We start from the raw sequence: 13987 nt of genomic DNA on the forward strand, positions 1-13987 counted from the left end.
GTTTTTCCGACAATTATCATTCAATAGTACATCCATATATTAAAACCACTCCTATCTTTTCCTCTCCTGTGATTGTGTGACAAAAGGCGGCATACAACCTTAAAGGTATAGTGGAGGATTTTCACCAATTTTTTAAAAGACCCGCCCTCTCCACTTTAAAAAAGGAAATACACATGCACAACCCTGTACCCGCTCCTAAGAGGGAACGCCTATTAATCACGTGCGAGAGCTTGCAAGAGCCCATTTCTCCTTCTGCATGCTCTGTTTAAAAGTTGCTGTTTGCATCTCTAATACAAGCTTACTTTCCAACAAAAGAAATGCAATTTTTTTTCTATGTCAGACTCACCACCAGCAAGTAAAAATGGGGATGAGCACGTAGGACAGCTCACAATGATTGACAATTAGGAGGACCACTTATTGTGATGAAAAGAACATCCTCCGCTATATCTTTAATTTCCCACCAATCTGTCATGGACACAAAAAGAAACTAACCACATGCACCCAGTCTAAGTTCCAAGGGTAACTGAGAGTGACTGATAAACATTAACACCTGTCTTTTCTTTCACTGAATCCAAGTAAGAACATTCAAAGGTTCGCCTCAATCGAGAATTCAGCCCAATTCAAAACAGAAACTGTAATTTCTCATGAAATTTTCAGTCTCCAAACTCTGCAGCTGTTTACTGAATACATAAATTGTCAGATTTACTCAAATCCTTTTGGATTCTATGTCAAGGCCAAAAAGAAGTTCAGCAATAACAATCAGACTAATTATTAGAAAAAAAATTTTTAAACCTGTTTAAAGTTGCCTTGATTGGAATCTATCATCTGTGACAGGATCAAATATTGCTGTTCAATTTATAACCAAAAGAAACCATTAAATCAACAGAACATTTTATTCTGATCACCAGTGCAGTTAAACAAAGGGGTGGATCTATCTCTGTTCTTTATATATACATATATATATATATATATATATATATATATATATATATATATATATATATATATATATATATATACATACATACACTGGAACCTATTGTTAGAAATATCTAGTGTCGAAGTTTATCCAAATTATGTAAATCAATATCAATTTTTAACAATTATTATTGCTATATGTGACTCTTATTTCATACCAATCAAACATATAGTTGAGTTTCTTGAATGCTGATTGGGAAGAAAAACAATCTTTCAGAACTTGTTCTTACTTCTGGTGATTTGTTCTGCAATCAGCATTGGACTAATTTAAAAGAGGATGATCTCTTGTTTGTTGATGAGATGACTGTAGATTTGTGCCAATTTCTCTTCACCTCTGGTTGTAAATGAATATTAGTTTTTCCTATTTGTTATGATAATCAGAGCTTCAATTTCAGATCTGTTTGCTCACATAATGTAAGAGGGAGGTGAAGCGTCTGCTGGTTCTTCTCTTGGTTTATGGAGTCTTGAAGTTCTGCCTCAGGCGTTTATTGGCTTCAAACTGTTTTATTTGTTTGATATAAGACATTTTGATTACTCTGCAGACTAAGTTAGAGTGGCTTTTGTTTGTAATACGAAATGTAGATTTATGCCTGATTCTTGTTTCTTTACTGAAATGCTCTGTTAAGGACTCGGCTAATATTAGAGCTCTTTAATTGTCCCTTTCCTATTATTCTGAATTCTTTAGTTTCCATACAGTTGTATACTTTCATCTCATCTTCATTTTGTTAAACATAGACTATAAATGAGCTTTACTCTCTATTTGACTTTAAAAATAAAAAACTGAAAGCCTATATAGTAATATGATGTCAGTTATGTAGTTTGTGGTTTTAGTAAAAAGTTTGTAAGAATTAGCTTCAGATGAGTCTGTTTTAAAGGTTATACACGCCTTTACTGTCGAGTTAAAAGTAGAGATTCAGTCAAACATTTTTTTTCTTTAACCAACAGTTTTAAAAAAAACTTCAAATTCCAGCTTTTTACCATTTATTTCATGTCTCAAAATTAAGAATTACAACCAAAACATTTTATTATCTCTCCTTTTTGAGTTAAATACAAAACAAATAAAGGTTTAGGACCTAAGATGAGTTCATTGTTTTATTTTCTGTTGGGCTCAAAACTAACACCACTCTCAATGAATCTGCAGCACAGACTTTTATGCTTTTTAAATCCCTAAAATTAAAATAAAGAAATAAACTATCAACAAGGAATGTCATTAACTGAGAGTAGCATTACCTCAAAATATTGTTACTCAAATGGAAGTATAAAGTTGCCATACACAGATACACAGTCCACTGAGTAACTGTTGATTATAACATCTAATTTTGTCAAAATGACGTACGGTATTAGAAATGTGAAGGCAAATAATTATTCAGGTATCCCAAAGAACATTTAAATTGTCAGTGTAAAACCAATACCTATTGGCATAAGAAACAAACTGATGATCTAACTGACTGTCGGACTGATGATATGGACATGTGGAAGCCAATATTTACAAAGTCTATGTAAGAAAGGAAATGATGTGTGTATGGGCTTGTGTTTCCCAAGAAAAGGCAAATCGGTTTTGAACGCTTGGCCGGGAAACGCTGTTAAACAACAGCTGGCAATTTGTATCATTTTTTCGTTTTATAAGCAGGCAAAAGTAGGAATAAATCGGCTTTTAATTGTAAGAACAGCATCTCAACATTTCCTGGTTACCATTAAACCCTAGCAAATGAACATTAACCATAATATTCCAGTTTAAAAACACTCCAGTGGCTTTAAGCGTCGGCTTAGCCCCAACAAGACATTGACTGAGAATGTTGTTTAATTAGTACTCCTGCTAATATGCAAACTAGTATGCAGAAATTCAAAATGGCATAAAATAATTAATTTAGGACACTGCTTAGTTTGTTTAGATTGACAAGTGCAAGTCAGTTATAAATGTATTTATTATTTTTTTTTTGCATTACACCGCCATAGGTACAGATTTTTTGGAGATAATCCAATTCTTAATCCAAACATTATCCTGTAACTGTTGGACTCCACGCGAGGCTCAGATAGATTTAAGTCCAGAATGAGAAACCACTGGTGTTTTAATCTTTCTCTATACTTGTAATTGATATTTGTGATTATATATTTTATATAATTTACTTGTGTTTTTTCGAATCTGTGTCTGTCTTTAATAAAGGTAAATATAATGATGATGAATTTTAATATAAACATTGTAAAGTACTTATACCATTTACTATATATCTGCTTGACCCCCAAATGGCACATCAGGCTTCATGAATTAAAGATTACATCACAACAATGACAATTTTTTAAGATGTTAGTATCACAGCAGCAGACCTTGAATTGTGTCTGTGTCTATTGGGGGTTTTAAAAGTAGTTGTTTGAGTTAAATTGTATCTTGGTAAGGGTTGCCATCATGATCCTTACCCTGATAGCTGACCTAATTGCTCATTTCACTCACTTGTCTAACTCTCACCGGTTACCCATTTTCACTCATTTCATCCACCTGCTCGTGCTGCTTTATATACAGCTCAGTCACAGCTATCGCGGCCAGATCATTGAAGTTGTTTGTTGAGTTTCAATTGGAGATAATTGCAGATTCCATAGATCACATTCCCATTCTCGGAGGCCAGCGGTGAGAGGTATTTAGTTATCGCAGTGTTCCTGATCATGTCTGGTCTCTTATCCACTGAGCATGCTCTGTTCCTGTTCTTGGCACAGTAGAGGGAGCAAGTTTTAAAGTACCGTAGTTTTCCTGTTATCATGCCTTGTTCTGCCTCTCAACTACTGAGCTTGCCATCTAGTATTCTCCCTGAACTCTCTGTTGGACTCTTGGAACCCTGAACCTGCCTGAACTATCTCTGGATTCCCGGAACCCTGAACCTGCCTGTTCTGATCAGAACCCCTTACTGGGTTACGGACTCCTGGATCTCTTAGCCTATATGTTCTGAACTGATTCCCTGACCTTGATGCTGGTTCACTGGGGCTGCACCATCTGGTTCACTCTGGGCGGCCCCCGCTGCATCTCATTTGGCAGTCGATCGCCTTGACCCTGCCTCGCTGTGAGAGATTGGACTGAACTGTTAAACCAGGTAAGTGACTCTTATGGATAAAACTTTCCGTCAGATTATCATAGTCACTTATCTGTGTTTTTTCCTAACCAGAGTGCCAGTAATGGGTTGTCCCCCCCACCTCCCGCCCACTGCTGCTGCAGATCCACAGCTCAGCGACCTGCCTCACAGAATAATCTGGCCAAACATGGAACCATCAGCAAACAGATAGTGGCAGCAGGGCGTTGAACTTAGCATAAGGCAGTTAGAATCAGGTTTGCGTCACATCCTTGTTCATCTGCGTGACCAGGCATCGTCTGCCTCTGCTCCCCTACTCACTTCGCCCGTGCCTATTCCTCCACCTGTCAGATCTATTTGTCAAGAGATCCAGAACAATGTTGGGTCTTCTTGATTCAGTGTGAAATCCACTTTGATCTACAGCGCTCTGCATTTCACTCTGACCTGTCTACTTGAATTCTTGGTCCTACGTTATGAGCTTCTGACAAGACAATGACCACAAAATGTAAGATGGGTTCTTTACAGTGGTAAAAGTCAGTAGTCTGAAGATGGCCCAACTGAGATTTCTGATGACTTGAGTAGGGCTTCCCTAAATCGATTGCTACAAATACTAGGTGATAGGGTTCCAAGTATCTTACCATCAGAGGGTAAGATTCCTTTAAAAAAAACAAACTCTCCAAAGGTCTGTGATCCAGTAATCAAATCAATAAGCCGATCCAGGTCAGTAATAAAGAGAGAAAGAAGGTAAATTAGGTCTACTTAGAGTCAGTGAGGCTGAAATCAGAATGCAAAGACAATAGCAGAGGTCAGGTCCTCCAGGGGACTTATTCAGAGCAAACAGGCTTTACGCAAAGGTAACAACATTGATCAGGTAAACAATCCAGGTAACAAATTTGAAGGCTTGAAGGCTGTGGAAGAAACAGACTATCTCGCACTGAGTGAGTGCAGGGCTGGAGCTTATATACAGCAGCACAGGTGAGGGCAATAGCAGTCAAAATGAACAGAGGCAAAGGTGGGAACAATAGTTAATCAGCAGCCATGAGGACAGAATGAAACAAAAACAAGACAGATCATGATAGACCCACATGAATAAACATTATTACTGTGTCAATACTCATCTAATAAAGGAGTAAGTGCAGTGCTGATACTCTGCAGTACCTGTTTAAAGCCTGATGTCCATTTTTAAGAGAAAAAAAACCCCACTAACAGTGTCAGCTTAATGTCCCATTTCTTTGGTTTGTCTCACCTTAGAAGGTGTTTCATTGTGTTGGACTCCTGCTGCTAAGAAGCAGCTTGAATTCTAGTAAAAACCACTTTAGACAGTTTGATCAGTAATATCAGGCAGCTTTATAACTTATTTTCTCTTTTTAGACTTCTGGGTGATTTGTATTCTCTTCACTTCTTTTCTCCAGGTGTTTCATTATCGATTGCAGACTTTTTTCTTAAATTTTTAAGTTGAATGTCTAAATCAGGAGTCACCAACATGGTGCCCAAAGGCACCAAGGGCCCCTCAAGGACCACACGGGGTGCCGTCAGAGTCTTCTGAAAAAAGAACTACTTTGAAATTTTATTTTATTCTTTCGCTCTTCTTTTTAAATAGTATAGAGCATTTCAAAATAAAAGTTTCAAAATGAAAATTAGAAATGAAAAGAACAATAAAAACAATAAATAATGTTTATAATGCACAAAGTTTAGGTGATTGCTGACCCTTGCAGTTCATGGGTCAGTATTGGTTGACTTCCCAGAGACGTGCAGAGACCGTTGGAGAGGCAGGTGCTCAAAGTTAAAAAGGGGCACAAGGAGCACAGATTTAAAAAACAATACAGAAACATACCTTGCTATACAATTGGTTGAATTGTACCAACCCAATCACAACACACCATTAAACACATACTCAAATGTTTGTTAGAGGTCTGTAAAAGGGTGTCTGTGTTTTACCTCATGGGTAGATCGAACAGCTTCTGTTGAGGGGGTTGGTGCTGCTGTGTTGCTGGAGGTGGGCTGTATTGATCTGATAGTGTAGATGCTAAAAACAGCATAGGAGAGATAGTAGCTGATTAAAAAGAGTTATGTGTTCATGCAAGATGCAAGGATAACTAACATTAAAAATAGCTCACTGTGACTGACCTGCCACACTGCTGATAGTTTGGAGGAGACTACTTGTTGAGATATGGGGGTCTGTAGTACTGTCTGTTTCTGTCAGTGTCTGTCTGTGCCTGAGTGGTTTGTACACATCACAGTGGCATTTTTCTTTTTTTGCAGTTATAACAGCAACTTCCCGGCGTACTATTGTGCATACCAATTTTTTCGCCGCTGACTAGCGGATATAACTTGTGAGAGGTCGGTGTGTGCAAATTTGAACTACTCATCTTGCAACAATACACGGTGCACAACCTAACACCGCTGCAGTACCTAGTTACCAGGCCAGTTGTTTACTTTTTCTGGAATCGGGAGTCGTAGTGGTTGTCTGGAGCAGTGCTTAGCTTTTAGCAGAAGGGCATGCGCAGTGAAGGTAGAGTGAGGGAGGGCACGATGTGTTGATCATGTGACCAGCCACAGTTACCGTGGCATGGTAGGTCTAAATTATTATTATTTTGGGAATGCATACACATAGATACAAGCTCATAGTTAAAAAAACAAACAAACAAACAAAAGCAAAAAACACAGCCAAAAGGGTACTTTGGGCATCAAGAGGCAGAGGGGCAGGTGCTCAACCCCCCTTAGCCCCCCTCTGCAGATCCAAGGCCCTATGACTCAGTACCCTTGAAGTGGCCCTCAGCCTAAAAAAGGTTGGTGACCCCTTGTCTAAATCAACCAATCACATTTGTGCTTTATCTATTTATTCACTTATCTTTCCTTTTACATGACAGTTAAAACCATTATTTGATTTAAAGAGGAAATGACAGCCGTATTTTTCCAGTAAAAAAGAATAGACTTCTGTTAGAGGCCTGCAGATAAAACAAAGAGAACACATGCATTTAGTCTAGAACATGAGCAAAAAAGCTGACTCACTGAAGTCTACCAGCCACCTTAGCGAGTTTGATCTCACGTTAAGAATGCGGTATGCTTATACCTGCATTTGATGTTGGAGCTGAAATCTCTTATTTACAGGATTATTGCACAGGGTATAAAATGGGTATTTAAATGGATAGGTATTTGTAAATATAGTTTTTGCACTGGGTATTAAATATAAATAGGTTATTGCACAGTCTAAACATAATAATGATTGCACATTAGTTTTTGCACATGTTGTTGCAGTTATAGTGACGCACAGTATGTAAGAGTCTTTCACTAATGTAGCTGCTCAGCTCCTATACAGTCTGGTGCCACTTCCTCAACTGAGTCCAAAGCGCAGCCAAGGACAGAAGCGGCCTTTCTCACTGGTTCGTTCAGTGTTTTTCTGTCCTGCTCTGCTCTGCCAGGGGCCCAGCAGACAATAGAGGAGGGCTGAGGTCACCACAGGGTCATAGAAGGTTTTAAGCAGCGGCCTGCTCACTCCAAACGACCTCAGCCTCCTCTGGCTGTTCTTATACAGGGAGTCGGTGTTATGAGTCCATTCCAGTTTGTTATTGAAGTGAAAACCCAGGTATTTGAAACTCACCACAGTTTCTATATCCTGACCCTGGATGTTCACGGTGGAGTTAGGAGGGGATTTTCTCAATCACCATCCCCTTAGTCTTACTGGTGTTTTTCACACCAGTCCACAAAGTTCATGATGACCGATCTATACTCCAGCTCGTTCCCTTCAGCTCGTTAAAGACCTATCCTAATGCAGCCACTCTTCCTGAGAGATGCAATTTTATTCCCCTTTGGATAAACCAAAAAAACTTTTTTGTTTCTGTAGAAAAATTTATTCTCTCACTTATTTGTCTTTCTCACTCACAGCACATACAAAATTCACTGAAGGCCTAGTTGTTTGAGACATATTCATTTGCAACACCACAAGAGGGCAGTGAAGCCTTGCAGCTCAGTCATGATGGAATATTATATTATCATTAGCACACACACAAAGTCCAAGGGCCTGGTGACAGTGAGGAACTAGTGCAGTGTAGAGTTTGTGGGGAAGCTTTATGTTCATGGATCTTTTTATGAATCCATTCTGCTTTAAGATGGAGGCAAACATACTGAATGCTTAGACGGTTGATTTAGATTAGTCCAAACACTTTTTTTTATCCCTTTTAGACTATTACCTGCAGTTTAAAACATTTTTTTTTTTACGCTATTTTACTATTTTTCACTATTTTTGCTGATAAATATTTTATGTGCTGCAGATTATTTTTATGTTTATCGTGAAAAGCACTTGATCATCAAGGTCTTGAAAATAACTTTAAACATAAAACCTTACTGCTTGACTAACTTTTAGAAATACACACATTGCTTTTTGATAAATTTCCTAAAAACATATTAGTAAGGATAATCATTTGCTGAACTCTTTTAACCTTTCACTGAATAACTTAAAAAAAAAAAATAATCCTTTGTTTCCAAATTTCTGCGATAAATACTAACGAGGAACCAGTTTCCCTAAACATCAATATTCAATTTATTTATTCAGTTTTTATAATTATTTTTCATTGTCAACAATTGCCTTAAATCTAATGAAGCTTCATGTAACTAAAGAGCTTTACTTTAGCATCAGCTGTGTTTCTAATCCAGTTTAAACTGTATAAAAACTTAAATTCCTCTTTAAAACTGATATATTTTTGACTTTTTTTATTTTTAAATTATATTCATATTCACTTTACAACTCTTACAAACATTTGAGCATTCCTGGACAGCAGTAATTAACAAACAGTTGGCTGAACCAAGAGTAAATTGTTTCACATCAAAACATTTAAGCAGGATTTTACACCATAATTAACTTAATGAGTATCTACTGTTGTTAAAATTGACTTACAGTGAATCTTATCCTTAAAAACTAGTAGGTTTGATAAAACGTTTAGTAGCTAATAATAAATCTTGAACCCGTTTTTAAAATTTAATTAGACATAGGCTCTAAATACTAAACTAGAGGAATAGTAAAACAGAACCAGTCTGAATTGAAATATATTTATATCGTGATTTAAAAAGTGTTATACTTAAACAAGAAGCTCTGATTTAAAAAAACAAAAGCAACATTAATGTAAGAGATAATAGTGTATGAAAGTGACTTTGCCTTATAGACTTAATTTTCTCTTTGTTGTCGTTCTTAAACCGTTCATCTGCAGTTACTGACAGAGTTTCACAATAAATTGTTAAACGGTATTTAAATTCTAGTGTATTTAAGATATTATTTTCTGATTTACCACCTTCATTTCTGGCGATTCTATAAAAATAAAAGCTGTTTACATATAAAGAGTAGATCTGGTTAAACAAACCAAGCAGGCTATTGTTCTTTTTACTGCGTTTTGAGAATGCAAAGCATGTTTTATTAGCAGAAATGTGTGCCATATTATACAAGATGATTCCCCGCCATAGGGAGCAGCCTCATAACATGGCCTAGTTAAAGGGTTCTTGTTGTTTACATCCCAAGTTGGTCAAAATTTCCCAAGATATGGCTTGTAAGAGTGTGTATGTTGTTGCTAAGGAACTGTTCCTCCTGCGTCCCCCAGTGGGGGGTTTCTTTATGAATATCATTACATATCCCCATTCAGAGGAGGCCAGACATCTTTATTCCTGGCAGAACATGTATATCAGTATCTTCACTCCTAGTGTAAGGAGGGAGTCTGGGCTCTCTGTTCAGACGTTCACTGACAAATTTAGTGGCATCAGCTCAGAGGAGATGCTTAAACATTTAATTGACTGAGACTGTTTAAAAGTTTTAATATTCATCTAAAATCCAGTGTTTCCAGGTTGAAAATAAAGCTGTGATTTTACAGTAAAGGCGTAGTGACATTAGTCTCTAATTAATCATGGAGAACATTAGGATTTAATCCAGAGGTGTATCCACAGGAGGTCCAGTCTGGGCTATGGGGCACCCCTAAAGTTGTGGCCTCACTTCCCCCTACCGTGTGCTCTCTGTGTGGGGCAGAGACTCCGGGCGTGGCCTCGTGTTGTCCTGCTGGGTCTCCATCTGCTCTGGAGGTGGTTAGGCCCTCCAATTGATGGCAGCACAATGAGTTTATGACAAGTGTGGCAGTGAGTGACAGAGGGTCCCGTCCCAGCCGGGCCTCCAGGAAGACAACTAACCTCCCATTTGTAATCGGCTCTGTGCCAGGGCTAATGGGAGGACTGATCCTCCTCAACCCGAATGGGACTTGTAGTTTACAGCTGGCTGGTGATTTAGGACAAGGAGCTAATCTCTCTGGCTTCTGTCCTGAGAGTCTATGTGGAGGAAAGCAGTACATAGAGCCTTTCAGGCTTCTGCTCAGACTGAAAACAACAATGAGCTGAGAAACCAACCCTCAATGTAAACCAGCGTTAATAATTTCTCTGCTGCTGCTGACTCTATTGTTCCCCTGTTCAGAGATGCTTCATGTAGCCTTCTAAACTGGTTTCTGAAGTTTCCCAGTTGACCCAGCAGGACTGTCTTCACATACCTGTCAACACACTGTTTCCATCCACTTTGGTGGGCCCGAGTTAAAAAGAAATCGCTTCCTTCATCTCCTGCTCCTCTCCTTCTTGCTGAAAACAGGATGATAAAAGCTGGAGTTTCACATCTGAGTGACTGCAACAATGCTGCTGTACCTTCAAAGGGGAAGATGGCACATTGAGAGATGACAGGCTGTTGATGTAAAAGTATTGTCTCCTTCCTGGGGGAGATCAGAGGAGGCCTGGCTGATGCTCAGCAGTTTGATCTGACCAGTGTGAAGGAAGAGACACAATCATTCACACCAATGTGATTCTCAGAGTTTTTCTTTGCTGGTTGAATGTAGCACATGGGGAACAGCAACCAGCTGATAGTTTGCCTCAATAGTGTAATACTGAAATTAACTCTTACTAATCATTGGACTTAATTGGATATCTTCAGATTCTATCAAAAGATAACTCATATCTTAATTGAATGGACCGGTTTTCTCTCATGTTTGCTGAAACTCTGAATCAAAATAGAGAGGTGCAAATTTTGCTGTCCAGATAGTGGATCTGGGATCCCAGTTCATGGGGAATACAGCAGCCTTTGATTTTCTGAGGCATTTTAAATATAATTTTTAAAACAATGCTTACAATGGGTAATTTTCTAGATTGCCTAATGGCCTAGCAGGCTATATAGAGAGGTAAAAAAAAACAACCAAAGCTTGTGTATAAACAAGACGTATCACTTGAATATGAACTGCAGGTCTCTCTATGAAGCATAGCTTTCATTTAGGGAAGTTACTCAGTTGTCATAACTTTTACTCAGGTAAGAGTAGCAATGCTTCTTCATATCATTCACGTAAAGTTAAAACTGACAAATTGTAATTGCAAAAAAAACTTTTCCAAAACTTACAATGTTCTTAAAAAGCTGCCAAAGTAACATTTCAGTAATTAGTGAGTCTTTTTTTGTGGAAAATTTGAATAATTTCCCAAATTTGTTGGGGTAGTTTTTTTATGCTGTTATTCTTGTAATGTCTCTGTGTGTCAGAGCTAAGGTCTTAAAAGTGATTCATAGTGGTCTTAAAAGGTATCAAGTTTAGGACGTATAAAGAGAAAACACAACATGTACTGATATTGTCTATCGATGGAGTCAAGCCAAACGGCTGCCAACTTGGAAAGGTCGCACGATAAAAGCTCTTCATAAGCTGAAACTTCTGAAACAGGTTTGCTTTTGCTGAGGATTTTTGGAATGCTGCATTAATTCATTGAGGAGATGTGATTTTGGTAATGTGGTGTATACTTTATACCTGGATAAACACCTGAACCAAATGTTATACATAATGTAGTATAGCTAATTTTAGGAGGTTAACCTAAATAAAAAAATAATACAATCTAAGAATACAAACAATAAATTGTTAATTTTTCTTTTGAACATTTATCTATCCAGCCCTGATATGAATAGTCCATTTGTCATGGTTTTGGTTCTGTTTAAGTTTTCTTTTTGAGTTTTCATTGGTTTCATTTCCATTTTGTGTCATTTAGTTGTTCCTCTAGCCTCCTTCTAGATGCTTCATCCACACCTGTTCCTTGTCAGCTTATTAGCCCAGTCTTTACTCTGTCTCCCATTTATACCCCTCTTTTGCAGTTTCTAAGTGCTGGTTCTTCGTCGTTCCGTTGCTGCCCTGACGTCTCCTGGTTTTTTATTTTCCATATTTTGTTTTGGACTTTGCTTCTGTTAGCCTTAGGATCACCATTAAATCTGCAAGGAACCACATCAGCTTCAATCTCTGCATCTGGGTCCTCTAAAAATCCCCACACAACCTGACACCATGAATTTGGAAAAAAAACATGCTGCACAATGTGTAGGCATCTTCTGTTTTGATTTAGCCAAGTAATTAGAATGACCACGCAAAAATGGTGGCCATAATTAATGCGCTGCAGAATAAGACAGAGTAGCTCAGTTAGAAAGGCTAACAGGCCGTGGGTCAAGGATCTTCAGCGTGGCTTCTCCTCTGTTAAGCTCTTGGCAATGTTCTCCATTTCTCTCAGCTATTTTTATGACTCATTGTTTGGGAATAATAGCAGGAACAGTTTGATTTACCATTATTTACAGTTATTCACTGTTATTTACAGTACACTTCTCTATTTTTTTTCCTTTTTTACAATTTCAAAGGCCAGCCCTAATCCATGTCTTTTTGACCTGAGTGCAGTGGCATACAACTGAACACCGAAGAGGTCAACAACATGTAAGAAATCTAAAATGAATAATAAAAACCAAACACTTTTCCAGAGTGACAAAATGCACTCCCCTTTGGACATAAGTATATGCATATTTAATCTCTCTTCAAGCTGTTCTATTAGTACAAATAAGATGTGAGTCAAAAATGTCCAACAAATATTTTGAGACTCTATTTTAAATTATCCTTATAAAAAATACAAGCCGACACATAGCAGCCAAAAACAGGTGTCTGAACCAATTTTGATTTCTTAATCGGCCACATTTCAGAGGAAAAAAAAAAATTATGCAGTGGTTAAGCTTTGCCAGCAAGGGAAGAAAATATTATTATTTGAGAAATGAGTGTACTAATTAACTGCAGGTGTGGTCTGCAAAACTAGTTCAGATGGATTTTCTAAGGAAACTTTGGAAAATGTTGCAATGTAATTCTTTCCTGAGTTATTGACAACGTTTACATGATGTTATTTCAATGGTTTCATTACCAAGTCTTTGAAATGGCTAAAGATTTAAAGCTTATGTGTTTTGCATCTATTGATGTGAAATGTTTCAGTTTTCCTGAAGAATATTGGACTAAATATACATTTTTCACCACGTGGTACAAGGTCCTTTTGCTGCATTGGAAGCATCAAAAAATGAAGGAGAAAAACATGTAAGAAGGAGAATCCCTGCCGTTTATACGCATCCTGATGGATATAATTGAGGCCTATGGACACCATAAGCAGGGCACGGAGGAGCACCTGTTCCTGGATGGCACCATGCCACTGATCTCTGTCTGCCTGCTGTGGAGGCTAGCTACCCACTGATGAGGAATTAGAAAGTCATTAAGGAACACAAATAGCAGGATGGCAGAGTCGAAACCAACTCCACAGTACGTTTGTGTCTTCATTATGCAATGATACAAAGATGAAGATGTAAATTATTGATCAGGTTTATTCTTCAAACCTAGATTTGGATTTTTTTTTTTTTTGCGTAGAACATTTTTTTATTTACTTGAAAATCTCCCTTTTCAGATTTTGAATGAAGGGTTCCTTATTTGTCAAGTAAAATGTCCTCATTAAAATATTCTAATGAACACATTAAATGAATAATTTCTTCTAAAAGAATAACTTCAATACACCAGAAATGTCAATTAAACTAAAAACAAGCAATTCATCACACTATATTGTCAAAAAAGGGCAATGTTCAGCTCTTTGATAATATCTACCTTGATATTGATGTGCCATGTCTC

The sequence above is a fragment of the Cyprinodon variegatus genome, unplaced genomic scaffold, assembly GCF_000732505.1.
Source record: "Cyprinodon variegatus isolate N-32 unplaced genomic scaffold, C_variegatus-1.0 Scaffold25, whole genome shotgun sequence".
In the NCBI taxonomy this organism is placed as follows: Eukaryota; Metazoa; Chordata; class Actinopteri; order Cyprinodontiformes; family Cyprinodontidae; genus Cyprinodon; species Cyprinodon variegatus.